The sequence below is a fragment of the Vipera ursinii genome (genome assembly GCF_947247035.1).
Source record: "Vipera ursinii genome assembly, chromosome: 2".
Lineage (NCBI taxonomy): Eukaryota > Metazoa > Chordata > Lepidosauria > Squamata > Viperidae > Vipera > Vipera ursinii.
Window position 1 is genome coordinate 222,738,826 of NC_139513.1, and position 15,589 is coordinate 222,754,414.

Here is a 15,589-nt window from a genome sequence, read left to right on the forward strand (position 1 = left end):
CTTTACACTTTGATGTATGATTACAGTTTAATTATATATTTGTGTTTAGACTTTCCTATTTTTCAATTTGCAATCCAAATCTTAGAGAAATTGTACAAAGATGGTAAGTGAACTGTGGACAAAATGTTTTTTCAGTATACATGTATGTCTACTGTAGTAATAGTCACCTAAGCTAAGAGAACATAAACTACATGGTATCCATATTCCATGTTTAATTAAAACTCTTAGTTTCAGTCAAGACAAAGCAGGATATAATGTTACATTGCTACTCTCCTATAACAAAGATTTCAGATTCAGCCCACAGTTAACCAACTCTCACGTGTCCAAATTATAATATACCAGCTGTGACTTTTTTCCAAACAAGAGGAGCCAAGAGGATCGTCTATTCTCAGTACAAAATATTTGCAGCAGTCAAATCTGTCAAAGTATTGCACATAATGTTCATTTTCCAAATATCCAGATATGATTTAACTATTAATTCCAAGTGACCTAAACTGTACAAAAATGGGGTGAGGATGAGAAGAGAAGGATAAAATATATCAGGAGCACATGACAATGATGATAAGCTTTAAACTTTTACTTGACTATACAAGCACAGATTAAGTTTCCAAATTACTTCTCAATTGAACTCATTCTACACAGCACTTTGACAGCAGAACTATCATAGCTTATACTCAAAATACTCTGAAAGCCTAAATGTGCTTAATATTTAAAAACCTATTGTACTACCAGCACATGTGCTGATGCAATGTAGTGCTATTCTTGAGCAATTTTAAATATTAGCTGTGGGATATAAACATTCAGTTTATTTAATATGTAATATTCAAGTTTAATACTTTATGTTAAATATTTGTATGTCAAATTATATATATATATATATATATATATATATATATATATATATATATATATATATATATATATATATATATATATATATATATATATATATATATATATATATATATATATATATATATATATATATATATATATATATATATATATATATATATATATATGTTTTCTGAGGTTTTCGCGGGTGCCTGTATGTGGATCCTTGGTTTTTCGGGTTTTTCCCCGCGTAGAACTAAAGGTGTAGGCGCAACGTCAGGTCTGGAGCTGGCAGCTGAGACCAGCCCATCCACTCAGAACAACCCCCCCACCCAATCAGAACACACCCACCATTCAAAACACACTCCCACCCAATCAGAACACACTTGGTCCCCTACCCAATCAGAGCACACCTCCACAGAACACACCCCCTCTGGCAGTTTAAAAAAGAGGAACAAACAGCCACATGCTTCTCCCAGAAGAAGGAAGCTAAAGCCTGATGATGACGGATGGGATTCCGTCGAAACGTTGCGCCTACACCTTTAGTTCTACGCGGGGAAAAACCCGAAAAACCAAGGATCCATATATATATATATATATATATATATATATATATATATATATATATATATATATATGCGTTTTATAAAATATATAGAGAAATTTAATATAGAAGTGTGCTAAATATTAAAGATTAAATCATATATGATTTATTGAGTTTATGATTTATTGAGCCTTTGAGTTATTGTTGACTTCTGGCAACTGTGTGAACTAGACTCTGCAATTTTCTTGGCAAGATTTTGGAAGCAATTTGACATTGCCCCCTTCCTAGGGCTGAGTGAAAGTGACTGGCCCAAGGCCATCCAGCTAACTTTGTGCCTAAGGCATTAACAGAACTCATGGTCTCCCAATTTCTAGTCTGATGGTTTAACTACTACACAAAAATGTATCTCAATATTAATATTAAATATTAAGAGGCAAGCAGTATACCAGAAAGCAAACTGCTCTAAATGGAACTGAGTTCCTCACATTCCACGAGAGCCACTTGACAAAAAACACTTTCAGTGGCAATCATAATTACAAGTTTACAGATGGTGCAACAATATGGGATTTTTCCAATTTTGTGCATGAACAATCTTTTTTTTTAGAAAGGGAAAGGGAATTTCTAATACTATTCATCAATGTCTTGGAAACCAACCCACAAGCTCAGAGAACAAACCTTCACCCTCATCCTACACCCAAGCTACAGATATTCGACACTATTGGAAATCAATGTCTCTGCCCTTAAATAATACAAAGTGTACTTTCTAATGTTATTCTTCATAGCAGTTTAGTTTACTATAGATAAAATATAGTTGCCTTATAAAAGCTAGAGATTGCTGTTGAGAAACAGCTCATGAAGTGTTTTATTAAGAAATGCTATGTGAATTAATTGTTTGAAATAGTTCAAAGAACAGCTGCAGCGATGGAGAAATGCAAAGCAGCTTTGCAAGAAGCAAAGGGGGGTAGTAGATGAAAAACTAAAGAATTTGGGATATTTAAGGAATAATAATTTTAAGATAGCAGATTTCATTTTATTTATTTGGATTTATCTACAATCTCACAGTTGTAAAGATAATTTAGATACAAGCATAAGTGGTCTGATGTCATTTTGAAAGTATGTAAATATAACTTTATGTAAGTAAAATTATCTTGTAACTATGTACATTTATACATGTTTGAAAAAGCAGAGATATATGATTTGGAAAAGTAAATCTTATCTCATGTTATCTGTCCATGATTGTCTGACTACATATAAATTTTTAAATTAATGGATAGGTAAATTTAATTTTCCAGGGTAACTCATCCTTTCTCTGAGTTTGCCTCAGATAGGCTAGTTAGTAGAAAACAATATTTGGTATATTAGGATATACATTTAGAATCCTGATCTCATGCTAATATACTGGACTAATCCCTTGATATAGATAATGATATATGGATGCCATTGTGTTTTAATCTGTACAATATTTATGTTTTTAGTAACCAGAAAGAAAGACATTCATTGCCTCAGAGAATGACTTAAAGATAAATTACTATATGTCTAAAACCCCAAGAGGCATATGTCCCAGGAAATCTGACATAAATTTAAATGCACCCATAACTCCTAAGCTAATGTCATAGTTAAATGGGAGACCCATCAAAAGAATTGTTAAAGCAATAGTTCACATTCTGAATAAGAACAAAAGATCCCTGTGGCTCCCTAAGCAGTTTAGTTAGTGTCCCAAACTTCCCTGTAAATATTGTTTATTTACGTTTGCATCTTTATGAAATCTATTATGTAGAAAACAGTCTTTCACTTAACAACTTTGTTTAATAGTTTGTTAGCTGGGTTCACTATTTACCAAAATTCAGGTTGAAGATAACAGATAGGCCAAAGACCCTAAAATTATCATTAATACTTACACAATAGTTTGAGCACAAACATGGGATTCATTTAATTAAATACTTCTAACTAGTAATTTCTTTTCTTTCTAAATCTATCTCCTTATGCTGCCTTTTTTGTTTTTTTCCCTAACAGTAGAGAAATGCTCTTTGAAATGCCCTTTAAAATCAGTATAGAATAGCAGCCTCAAACACAAATTCTTATGAACTCCACATGAAGACCAGTTCATTAGCCTGAAGTCTCTTCATAGATAATACAGAAGTTTCAAGCACACAAAAATGAAGTGCTATATACCATTAAATGTAAATTTATTTTACTGAAGAACAGCAGATAAGATGATAACTGTTATTGTCATTTTTTTAATGTGAGCACCCTGGTCCACATTAAAAATGAAATTCTGAATAAAAAATTATTATATTTTGCCATTTAAGTCACAGTGGTAGCCCAGTGATGGTTGGGGTTGCTTTTGACCTTGTAGCTGGCTACAAGTAAATGGCGCCTGTATGAAAAGCTATGAATAGCAAAATCACTGGATTTGCAGAAGAGACCCTGGGAGTCCTGCTGACATGCCCAAGCACTGGAACTCCAGGCAAAGGCATCTTCCCACTTGAAAAAGCTGCTATTCTGCAGTGAACTCACAAAACCTACCACAACCTTCATAAGCAGGCATCCCTCTTTCTACGCAGAGTCTGAGGGAACCATGGTCAGCTTATATAGGGAGTAGATCCGTGCAGCTGTTACTGAGTGCAAAGAGAAGGTGTGGTAATGGCAGGAAGAAATCAAGAGGGCTAATGTTAGAGTGCCCTTATTTTTGACCAGCATCATCAGCCTGGCACAGAAACATTTTGTTTTTCAGTCTAAGGGAAGATCCATAGTGCTTGGTCAAAATCTGCAAGATCTGCAGTCTTTTTCTTTCTGTTTGACTGAAGCACTTTTTATTGTTCTGGATTGTAGCAAGCCAGCATTCACCTTTTCTTTCCTGTCTTTTCTAGAGTTATGCGGTTTGCTCACACCTCATTTGCCACACACACTGAAAGGGGCAGGGGACAATGCTGATTTTTATTTACTTATATTTTAATAGGTCCACTTGAAATTACTTGGAGAATTGCATATGGACCACAGGCCACAAGTTTCAGTTACCTAATATAGAAAACTACTAGGAACAGTGTAGTTAACTCTTAGGAATCTTATAATTTTTTTAAAACACCAACTAGTTCAAATTATAGCAGTATTTCTAATCTTCAAACTTCTCAAGCAATTCAGGATGATATCAGCCGCCTTGAGAGGTCTAATAGCACCAAAAGAAACATAATCCCTCTGACCAGATCTCCAAAGTGGTCATTCAGCACAGCAATCAATGTTGTCTCAATCCTTTGCTCAGATTTGAATTCTGACAAGACAACCTGTTTTCTCTATGATTTTCTGGACTCTAAAAATTAGGAATCAAGAACAGGAATTGGGAGGATGATTATTGTTCAGGTGCCAATTACTTACTGAATCTGGCTGTATATAGCCTACTCTGATGTCCCAAGAAGCCAGACAGACCATTATCCATCCACAGGTAGAAAACCTCTATCAAATTCCTTAGATGTCACAAGCTTAGGTGGGAAAAAGTGGAGTGCAAGTAAAATAAGCAAAAATGTCTCTGCTTTATCCATACTTCATTCTTCACCTGCAAAGCAGGGATGGGCAAAGTTCTCAGTACAGAAGGAGGTAAGAATCAGTTATTTGCTAGCTATGGGGTAAACCAATTCAGGAAGAAAGCTGAATCCAGTCTTCCAAACATTTCTGCTTTAGAGATCCCAATAATGTTTAGGGCTGCACACTTTTTAGACTTGCTCAAGAATTTAGAGCAATACTAAAATAACCTTAGTGGCATTTCATTGTATTGAATGAATGAGTAGAAGATTCAGAGCCTTTGCAGTGCTCTAGTTAAGATGTCTCTCAATTAAAATCTTTCCTCCCCCCAAAAAATCTGCCAGTCATTGTTGGAGTTTTTTAAAGGAAAATAAGCATACTTATTTCAGTATGTTATGTTATAAAACATAGCTCTTACTTCTTTTTATGTAGAATATTTGTTTCATTCTTGCTGGTTGACTTTGTGTTACGTTTGCTATTGCTTTTTAAGGAATTCCTTAAATCAGCTCTCCCCTGAGCTCCGGATGGCCCAAAACCTCCAATCCTTTCGCCGCGGCCTCAAAACACTCCTGTTCCAGCAGGCTGACCTGGACTGACAGGCATTTTAATTAATTATATCTAGAATTTCTAATTTATTTTTTAAATCTTTAATTTTAATTTATTGCACAGATGATTTCAATTTTATTTTTATCTTGTTTTCTGTACTTATTATATGTTTTGTTGTTAGCCGCCCTGAGTCCTTCGGGAGATAGGGCGGGATATAAATCCCATCAATAAATAAATAAATAAATTACTACAGAATAAGTGACTATGATGTATATTACCTGATGCACTTTCAGAAGATAAGCCTAATAATTTTTTATTTTACATTCAAAGTTTTAATAATACATAGTTATCAATTAGTATTGTATATAGCACAGAAATTAAGGAAATAATTTCACTATGTCTCTGGTTCCACAGGCTGCTAGATCAGATAAAGAAGTAGGTTTTCTGCAATGTTTAACAAAATAGTACATCATTTTCACCTTTCAAGACAAAGATCCCCATTTTACAGAGATTAGACACAAGGCCCATTATTAAGCAAAGTGAAGTTATCTGTTCAAGCTGTAGATAATGAGCACAGCAATTGCAGATTCTTAAACATCATACCCCTTGCAGAACAGACATGAATGTACCATACAGCTTATCTTGTATCCTCTAGAGCAGGGCTTTTCAACCTTTTCACAGATTCTACCACTTTTAGGACATGACAATATTTGAGTACCACCAGTGCTTAACAAGGTGTCAAAAACTTGATGACTAAAAAAAATGGGGGGGGGATTTTGGGTTTTACTGGTTAGATTCATTTGTTGTTATAGAAATGGCTAGTTTATAATATTATGGAAAAGTAAAAACTTCAATGTTAAAGCTTCCTTCTACTGCAACAGAGGAAGTCTGCTCTTTTTCCCTTCCCCCCTCACTTTTCCCCCCCTTTTTCCTCCCCACTGGGTCCTACTATTTGCTTTTGTATTTTTGTACTTTATTCTATAATCTAATAAAATACTACAAACTCTAGGAAAAAAGGAAAAAGTACCAGTTTTAATTTCTTCAGTGGCTGTTCCTTTGCTGAATCACTTTCCCTTTGCACTGACAAATGTATGATGAATTTATCCATGTTTATTACTATGTACCACTACCAGCTAGCTCAGGGGTCTTCAGACTTGGCACGTGACTTGTGGACTTCAACTCTCAGAATTCCTCAGCCATCATGGCTGGTTGAGGAATTCTGGGAGTTGAAGTCCACAGGCTTAAAGTTGCTAAGTTTGTAGACCCCTGAGCTAGCTGGTTGGCCCTTCTTCCTCTCTCCCTTCTGAGTTCTTTCCACAGTTAGTAAGAATGCACACACACCCCAATCCCTTCCCTGTACCCTTAAAAACACAGGATTCAAGTGCAAAGCAAGACATGCTCACAAAATAAAGAAATAGATAAACTCCGGGTTTTTTTTTCTTTAAGCTGCCTCAGGCATGTCACAATGTTGCAATACGAGACTGAAAGGCTCCGGCAATTGTGAAAAGCTTTAGCTTTAAATCAGGGGTGTCAAACTCAATTTCATTGAGGGCCGCATCAGCATTGCGGTTGCCCTCAGAGGGCTGGGTGGGTGTGGCCAGGGTGGGTGTGGCCTACTGGGTGGGCGTGGCTAGAGTGCATATGGCCTACTGGGTGGGCGTGGCCAGCTCTACATTGTTCGCATCAAGGGTGCCTATGGTGGCCTGGGCAGGAGTGGGACAGATCTGAGGGTCTCTGGCAGAAGGAGGCTCTCTGGGCCAGGGCCAAGGCAGTGGAGGCCGTTCCCTCACTGTTTCCAGGATGGCTTCACGGGCCACATGAAACCACTTCATGTGAAGTTGGCCAAGTACATCTGGGAAGAGTTCGATCCTGTGACTCCGGATGAAGTGGACAAGATCATGGGGAAACTAAGTGCCGCCACATGTTTGTTGGACCCGTGTCCCTCCTGGCTAGTCTATGCTTCTCGGGAGGTTACACGAGGCTGGCTCCTAGCAGTTATCAATGCCTCACTGAGTGAAGGGTACTTCCCTGCTGCCTTGAAAGAGGCGGTGGTAAGGCCCCTCCTCAAGAAACCGGCACTGGACCCAGCTGTTTTAAACAACTTCCGTCCTGTCTCCAACCTTCGCTTCCTTGCGAAGGTCGTTGAGAGTGTGGTGGCGCGACAGCTCCCTTTGAACCTGGAGGAAGCTGAATATCTAGATCCGTACCAATCGGGTTTCAGACCGGGGCACAGCACGGAGACGGCATTGGTCGCGCTGGTGAATGATCTCTGGCGGGCCCGAGATAGAGGTTATTCTTCTGTCCTGGTCCTATTAGATCTATCAGCGGCTTTTGATACCATCGACCATGGTATCTTACTGCGTCGTCTTGAGGGGCTGGGAGTGGGAGGCACCGTTCTGCGTTGGTTCTCCTCCTACCTCTCGGACCGTTCGCAGACGGTGTTGGCAGGAGGGCAGAGGTCAAGCCCTAGGCCTCTTAATTGTGGAGTGCCTCAGGGTTCGGTGCTCTCGCCCCTCCTGTTCAACATCTATATGAAGCCGCTGGGAGAGATCATCCGTAGCTTCGGGGTGAAATATCATCAATATGCTGATGATACCCAGCTATTCATCTCCACCCCGAACCAACCCAGTGATGCCCTTGATGTGATGTCCCGTTGTCTGGAAGCGGTACAGATTTGGATGGGAGAAAACAGGCTTCGACTCAACCCGGCCAAGACTGAGTGGCTGTACATACCGTCATCTCGTTTAGTCCAAGAGGTTCCATCTCTGACTATAGGAGGAGAGATGTTACCTCCCATTGATAAAGCACGCAATCTGGGCGTCCTCCTAGATTCACGACTCAGTTTTGAAGATCACATTGGAACCGTGGCTAGGGGGGCATTTGCCCAGATTCGTCTTATATACCAATTGCGCCCCTTTTTGGACCGAGATGCCCTACGTACAGTCACCCACGCACTCGTTACCTCCCGTATTGATTACTGTAATGCTCTCTACATGGGGCTGCCCTTGAAGACCACCCGGAGGCTTCAGCTGGTGCAGAATGCAGCTGCACGGGTTGTGATGGGAGCTTCCCGATACTCCCATATTACACCCCTCCTGCGTGAGCTGCATTGGCTACCAGTTGCCCTCCGGGTGAGATTTAAGGTGCTGGTACTTACCTTTAAAGCCCTACATGGCTTAGGTCCGGGATACTTGCAGGACCATCTGCTGCCGGGAACAAATTCCCATCGTCCAGTACGCTCACACAGAGAAGGCCTCCTCAGGGTACCGTCAGCTAGGCAATGTCGGCTGGCGACCCCCAGGGGGAGGGCCTTCTCTGTGGGAGCACCAACCCTATGGAATCAGCTCCCCCCTGAGCTTCGGATAGCCCAAAACCTCCAATCCTTTCGCCGCGGCCTCAAAACACACCTGTTCCACCAAGCTGACCTAGACTGACAGGCATTTCAATTAATTTATATTTAGTATTTTTAATTCATTTTAAAATTCTCTAATTTTTATTGCACTGATGTTCTCAATTTTCATTTTATCTTGATTTATGTACTTATTATATGTTGTATTGTGAGCCGCCCTGAGTCCTTCAGGAGATAGGGCGGGATATAAATCCCATCAATAAATAAATAAATAAACTTCGCGGGCCGGATCCGGCCACCGGGCCTTGTGTTTGACATGTCTGCTTTAAATTAAGCTTGTTTACCTTCAAAGAAAACTTTCTAAAAGCCATAGGCAGATTCCATTAAAGGGGGTAAAACTAATTACATTTGTTTAAAGGGACTAAACCTTTCCCTGTTGCCTTTTTTTCCCTTTTCCGCCCAAACCACCTCCTTTTATAGCAGTGATGGTGAACCTTTTAGAGACCAAGTGCCCAAACTGCAACCCAAAACCCACATGTATCGTCGGGTGCTGGGTGGGCATGGCCCATTGGGTGGGCATGGCTGCAGTGGTAATGGCAGGCTGGGTGGGACTAAAAAGTTCAATCAATCAATTCCAACTTTGCGAGATCTTTTTTTTCCCCACGAGAAGTTAAAATTGATTGAACTTTTTTTTTTGCCTAAAGCGAAAATGTTTTATAAAATCCAGCTGAAGGCCTAGGACTGGGGCAACGGCGCACGTGCCCACAAAGAGGGCTCTGTGTGCCACGTGTGGCACGCGTGCCATAGGTTCACCACCATGGTTTTATAGCCTCTCCTTGCACCCACCTTTTTTCTTCAGTTCACCTCCAGCTCTGAGCTGCTTCTGGAAGTGCTAATCAGCTGGAGCCAATTAGTTGGAGCCCTGCCAGCTCCTGCTGAGCCCAGACAGTCCTGCAGCTGCCTCTCCCTCAGGCTTGGCTCACTTCAGCTCATTCTCCTCCCCCCCCCCCACACTTCTCCAGGACAGCCGTGTACCACCTGCCACGTGGCAAAGTATCACAAGTATGGATACCACCGGTTGAAAAGCCCTACTCTAGATCTAGGGCAGGGTTAGGCAACCTTGGCTCTTTTATGACTCGTGGACTTCAATTCCCAGAATTCCTGAGCCAGCTGTCCTGGCTCAGGAATTCTGGGAGTTGAAGTCCACGAGTCATAAAAGAGCCAAGGTTGCCTAACCCTGATCTAGAGTCTCCAAACTCAGCAACTTTAAGACTTGAGGACTTCAACTCCCAGAATTCCCTAGCCAGTACGGCTAGCTGAGGAATTCTGGGAGTTGAACTTCACAAGTCTTAAAGTTGCCAAGTTTGGAGACCCCTTCTCTAGATTAATATTCTCCCCTCAATAGAGTGAAATATTATTTTCCTTTCATCAATTTTGAAACAATATTCTATAGACAATCCAGCAGACTACTGTTTGTGGAACTAGGGAGAGACACCATAACATTCCTTACCTCAGAAAGTAAAACAAGCATTATCAGCCCTGGAGCACCATATTTCTGAGGGTTCCTACTTTCTTAAATATTAAAGTTGAATTTCTTCAGGGTTCAATAACTTGATATTCAAATCACAGTAAACAAATTACATATCATGTACAAATTAATTTATATTAGGTGGTACAATTCTATATTTCATAGAAGACCACACATGCCAGTTATGTCTAAGTGTCTCAACTTGCTTTCTTAATGCTACACAAAATGAGCCTAAACATACCGTACCTCTTTTTAAGTTAAGAATATTTCCATATGTTATTCTTCACATTTATTTCACCTTCAGCCACATAATATAGAAAGGTGATGCAATTACAGCAAGAAAGATTGTTCTTTACTCCAATTTTCTTTTTAAAACATGGGATTAGCAGGAAATGGGCAATATACTAAAAGAAAACTTGGAGGTAGAAGGGCTAAAAGTTTTATAAAAAGGACAATTATTGGTTTTGATCTGTAGATTACATTGAAATGTACAGCTGTCTTTGTATATGAGACTGTTATGCAGAATTTTATGAGCATTCTACAACTTAGATATTTCTATAATTTTAACTCATTGGTAAAAATAACTTCCAATTTTAATTTCAAAAATTATATAGTTGAAAAAGTTCAATAAACAAAATAATATTTTTAAACTATAAGCAGTTTACTAAGATATAGAATCACAACCATGAACCAAATCAGAAAACCTAGCTCACCAAATGCTTGAGCAATCAGATATGTCTTCAACTAGCCACACTCAGTGTAAATCCTACCTGAAGGAGAGAACTACACAAACAGTTCTGTCTCAAATTGCCATGTAGTGACTCTTTAACGGATGCAATGCTAGGACATCTCTCCTACATTTGAAATTTTAAAAACTACCTCAAGAATAGTCCCAAATACACCAAACTCATTTAGTTTTCAGGTTAACGATGTACAAAACATACTATGTATCTGTGTTCAAGAGAAACCAGAACTGTTAAATTGTTAAATTGGTCATAAAAATGAAATCTGATTACCAAATACTCCTTTACAGAAAGTGCACCTTATCTAAATCAGAAACATTTCTAATGTCCAAAAACCTTACTCAGTGTCTGCTTATCATGCTGAGACTCAGCCTCAGATGTCATTCAGGCAACCATCACCAATCTTAGGGCATATTCAATTTTTGAAACATTTTTCCACACATCATCCACACCATGCATTATGAGAGATTTAAATTTGAGAACTTACAAAATATTTGATAGGTAATTGATTAATTAATAGGTAAATCTATGATATCTGAGTGCATAAATGAGTGAGCATTTTGGTACAGCTAGGCCTGAAAAAATAGATTGAAATGTACTAAACTAACATCAAAGGCTAACAAATGATAAAACTGCTTTTAAATTGATCTGGGATATAACGTATTCAGGATTATTCCTATAAATATAAAAGTTTCAGGATTCTTAATTGAAAATAAACCAAATCAAATTGAATTTTTGAACTGAATATTCAAAAAAATGAATATTAAATACCTTTAATAAGGAAACAACCTGTCAGTATTAGAAGCCTTCAAGCCAAGTTATGGGAACTTAAATTTATCAGAAACTTTGGGGGAAAGTTTGGAATATAAAATATTAGGACAGTGCAGTGACATTTAAGATGTAGACTAAATAAATTCCACCAAAGCAATGGAAGATAACTTAAAACTGACATATTTTGGGTAGTAATGGGTTTGGTGATGATCTAAAAACCTATACAGACAAAACACTTGTAAGATAATTTTGTATCATTTTCCATTAATGGAATGAAGAAAAAAATCTATTTTCTTTGCATTTTAAAACAAATTAATCCAGTTTTAGATACTGTACACTTAATTTTTGTGATTTGCACATTATGACTTCCACAACTATTTTTCCAGCAACTGTTCTGCCAAATTTCAGTAATCTAGTCATTCAGTAATCTAGCTTTCTCGCCCTGGGGAATTAACAAAAATGGCCAGTTGAGGTTGTGTGTTTATCACCCTATTAACTGATCTGGAGAATCACAATTAAAACACTTAATGTAATCCTTTATACAGATAAATAAACCATAGAAATAAATCTTATAATAACTTCAAATAAACTCACTCTCATTGGATAAACCTACTTCCAGGTTGCAAAAAGCGACAAAGACTTAGAATATCTGTGAATGAAAAGGATTTATGCACAAATGCTGTTGCCATCCTCTCGATCTGTTTAGTCTTTGAGGTATCACTTTCCAATATAGCTACACATTAGATGCTTTATTTTTCATTCAATGTACTTTCAAGCAGGAATAGAGAGCTGAAGTCCAGCTTTTTCATTTCTCAGAATGCTCCAAATAAGGAACGAACAAATTTCATGTAAACCGAAACTTAACAAAAAAGCCCAGCCCTTGAGATCCCTACAAAATTAGTCCGGAAAACATGACTTCAAAATTATGAAACAAAACAAAACACTACTTGACTGCAAAGGCCATGTAAATGTAAGCTCCCTCTTAGGGGGAATCCCCCCCCCACACACACACGCATACACACACACACTTTCTCATCACTTGTGAGCCTCTGAGTGCAAAACACCCGGAAAGAAACCTAGTTTGTGATTTGGTTTTATTCAAGTGACCCCTTCTGGGCCTTTGCCAATTCTAGAAAAGGAGGGGCAACCCAACAGCCTCTCCTCGGATGCCGCCTTTATATAGGGCAGGGGTCGGCAACCTCGGCTCTTTTATGACTCGTGGACTTCAACTCCCAGAATTCCTGAGCCAGCATAGCTGGCTCAGGAATTCTGGGAGTTGAAGTCCACGAGTCATAAAAGAGCCGAGGTTGCCGACCCCTGATATAAGGGCTATTCCTCACTTTGCTCTTCTCTGACGACCTTACTCCTGGTCTCGACCCCGAAGGGCCACCGGTTGACTAGAATTTCTCTCTCCCAGCCCAGAGGGAGCATTTGCTCCCCCAAAGTCCGGCGACACCCCCCCCCCCTCCAGCCTACTCACCTGTCTCCCTCACTACAGCTTTTCTTCTCCCCGGTGACGGCGCCCCCAGCCCTCTCCTTCCCTCCTTATTGTTCCCCACTTCGCCTCAGCGGCTGCTCCTCGACGTTTCTCACCAGGCCAACCCCACCACCACAAGCTCTTTCCTCCGCCGTGGCCCGAGAGCCAACCCCCGCGACGTCCTTTTCTCTTCCCCTCTTTTTCTTTTTCTTTTTTTTCCTCCTCAGACCGCCCGGGCCGGGGTTTCTCACGCAGCCTCCCTCTCGGTTACGAGGCGTCCCCCGGCCATCTGTCTCCCTCAGGCTCTTTCTCCGCGAGGTGGAACGGCGCCTTCGCCAGACAAGTGGCTAAGTCGTCCTCCTCCTCCTCCTCCTCCTCCATCACCTTTGCCCATTTTACCTGGTGGCTCAAAACGCCGCTGCCTCGAGGCACGAGTGGAGGACGCCGGTTGTCAAAAGTCGCCGGACTTCCTTGAAGCTTCCAACTACGATTGTAACTATCACCCCCTCAACCCACACACACACACATATATACACACACACACACTCACACCTCTCGCTGGGACTTGTTGTTCCGCACACGGATGACAGCTAACAGCTGCGCAGGCGCAGTCCGTTCGGGGGGGGGAAGGAGAGAGAGAGAGAGAGAGAGAGAGAGAGAGAGAGAAAAGAACTTCCCACTCACCCAGCCAAAGCCCGCTCCCCCTCGCTCGCCGCGAGAGCTTTTGAGGAAGGCAACCCTGTGACGTGAAACGCGGCGGCTTCCTTTCCGCGGCCACGTGACCTAAGGGCTTGCACACGCGACCCGCGCGGTTCCGCTACGCCGTAGTGCCACTGAGGCGGAACGTTCCACCGAGGCGCGAGGCGGAAGAAAAACAAATCCATCGTGTTGGGTCACGTGGGCTCTGCACGTGGGATCCTGGCAGCTGGGTTGTCTCTCTCTTTTTTTTTCTTTTTTTTTTTGGACCTCGTAGAGCAGGGGTCTTCAAACTTGGCCCTTTTATGACTTGTGGACTTCAACTCCCAGAATTCCTCAGCCAGCTTTGCTGGCTGAGGAATTCTGGGAGTTGAAGTCCACAAGTCATAAAAGGGCCAAGTTTGAAGACCCCTGTCGTAGAGGCTGTCTCATAAAATAAAAAAAATCTCGTCAGAGCTTGAAATTGGGGCGCTGTGCCCCAAATCATCGAGAGGAAGAGGAAGAAAACAGATGGGGGGAAAAAACCCTTCCCCCTCCACCCCGCCTTGACTTAGCAACCTGGCAGACAGCCTATTCCCACAAGGCAACTGGGGGAAGCGGCTGAAAAGCCAGATTGTTATCCTCAACCTAACTTTTAAAGTGGGATGGATGAAAAGGAGCTTATTTGGATGACTTGGACAATGTTAGTTTGTGAATCAGAATCCTGGTTGTTCCTCTGCCATCTTTTTTTCTTTTCTTTTCAATGGCTAGGGAGAGAAATGGGGTTATTATATTTCAACCAACTTAACTCATAATTGGAAATTTAATGGTTGGAAAATCAACTTTCCCTTGAGTTGGGGGAAAACAACAAGAGGATGCTGGTAGGATGAGGTGCTGGAGATAGAAAATCAGCTATTTTGCATTACTGTGGCGTGTAAGATATTCTTTTTTCCCCTTTTGTAACATTTTATTAGACTATAGAATAAAATGCAAAAGCAAACAGTAGGACACAATGGGGAGGGAAAAGGGAAAGCAAAGTGAGGGGGAGAATGGGAAAAAGAAATGAAAAGGCACTGACTTCCGACTTCCTCTGTTGCAGTAGAATGAAGCATTAACATCAAACCCCAACTTTTTACTTTTCCATAATATAAGATGTATTCTTGTATTACAATGGAGATACAACAGTGTTCTATTTTCAGATAGCAGCAATGGGTGGGACTCAGAACCATGTTTTGGTTCACTGGATGGTCATTACAGAGTTGGGTGGCTTTATAAATGTAATAAATAAATGCATACGCACATAGTGGCAGGTTGTATGGTTTACCTCCTACTAAGTAGTCCCATGAAATTTTGAAAATAATGAGCTGTGGAAATGCAGAGTTGAAGAGTAAAGCCCAAGGTTGTCATGAGATAGATAACCTTTATAGCTTTATTGTCATTTTTTACTGCGAGAACAATGGCACACATTAAAAATGAATTTTAGTTGCTTGCTCTCAAAGTGTACACATACATAACACACATTTAAAACATACTATATACAACATATGTATAGGCCTACACCCTTACATATAAGCAGTGCTTTTTTCTAAAAAAAAAAAAAAGGTGC

General features: G+C 40.3%; 1 protein-coding gene across 5 annotated transcripts in view; it reads right to left on the reverse strand.

Annotated features, from left to right (window-relative positions):
- KDM4C (lysine demethylase 4C) overlaps positions 1-13,923 on the reverse strand; it is a 205,499-nt gene extending 191,576 nt beyond the window's left edge. For all 5 annotated transcript variants that reach the window (XM_083352535.1, XM_083352537.1, XM_083352536.1 and 2 more), the window contains exon 1: positions 13,312-13,923. The gene's annotated coding sequence lies outside the window, so the exon portion shown is untranslated. The remainder of the gene's footprint in view (positions 1-13,311) is intronic.
- Between the last annotated feature and the right edge of the window lie 1,666 nt (positions 13,924-15,589).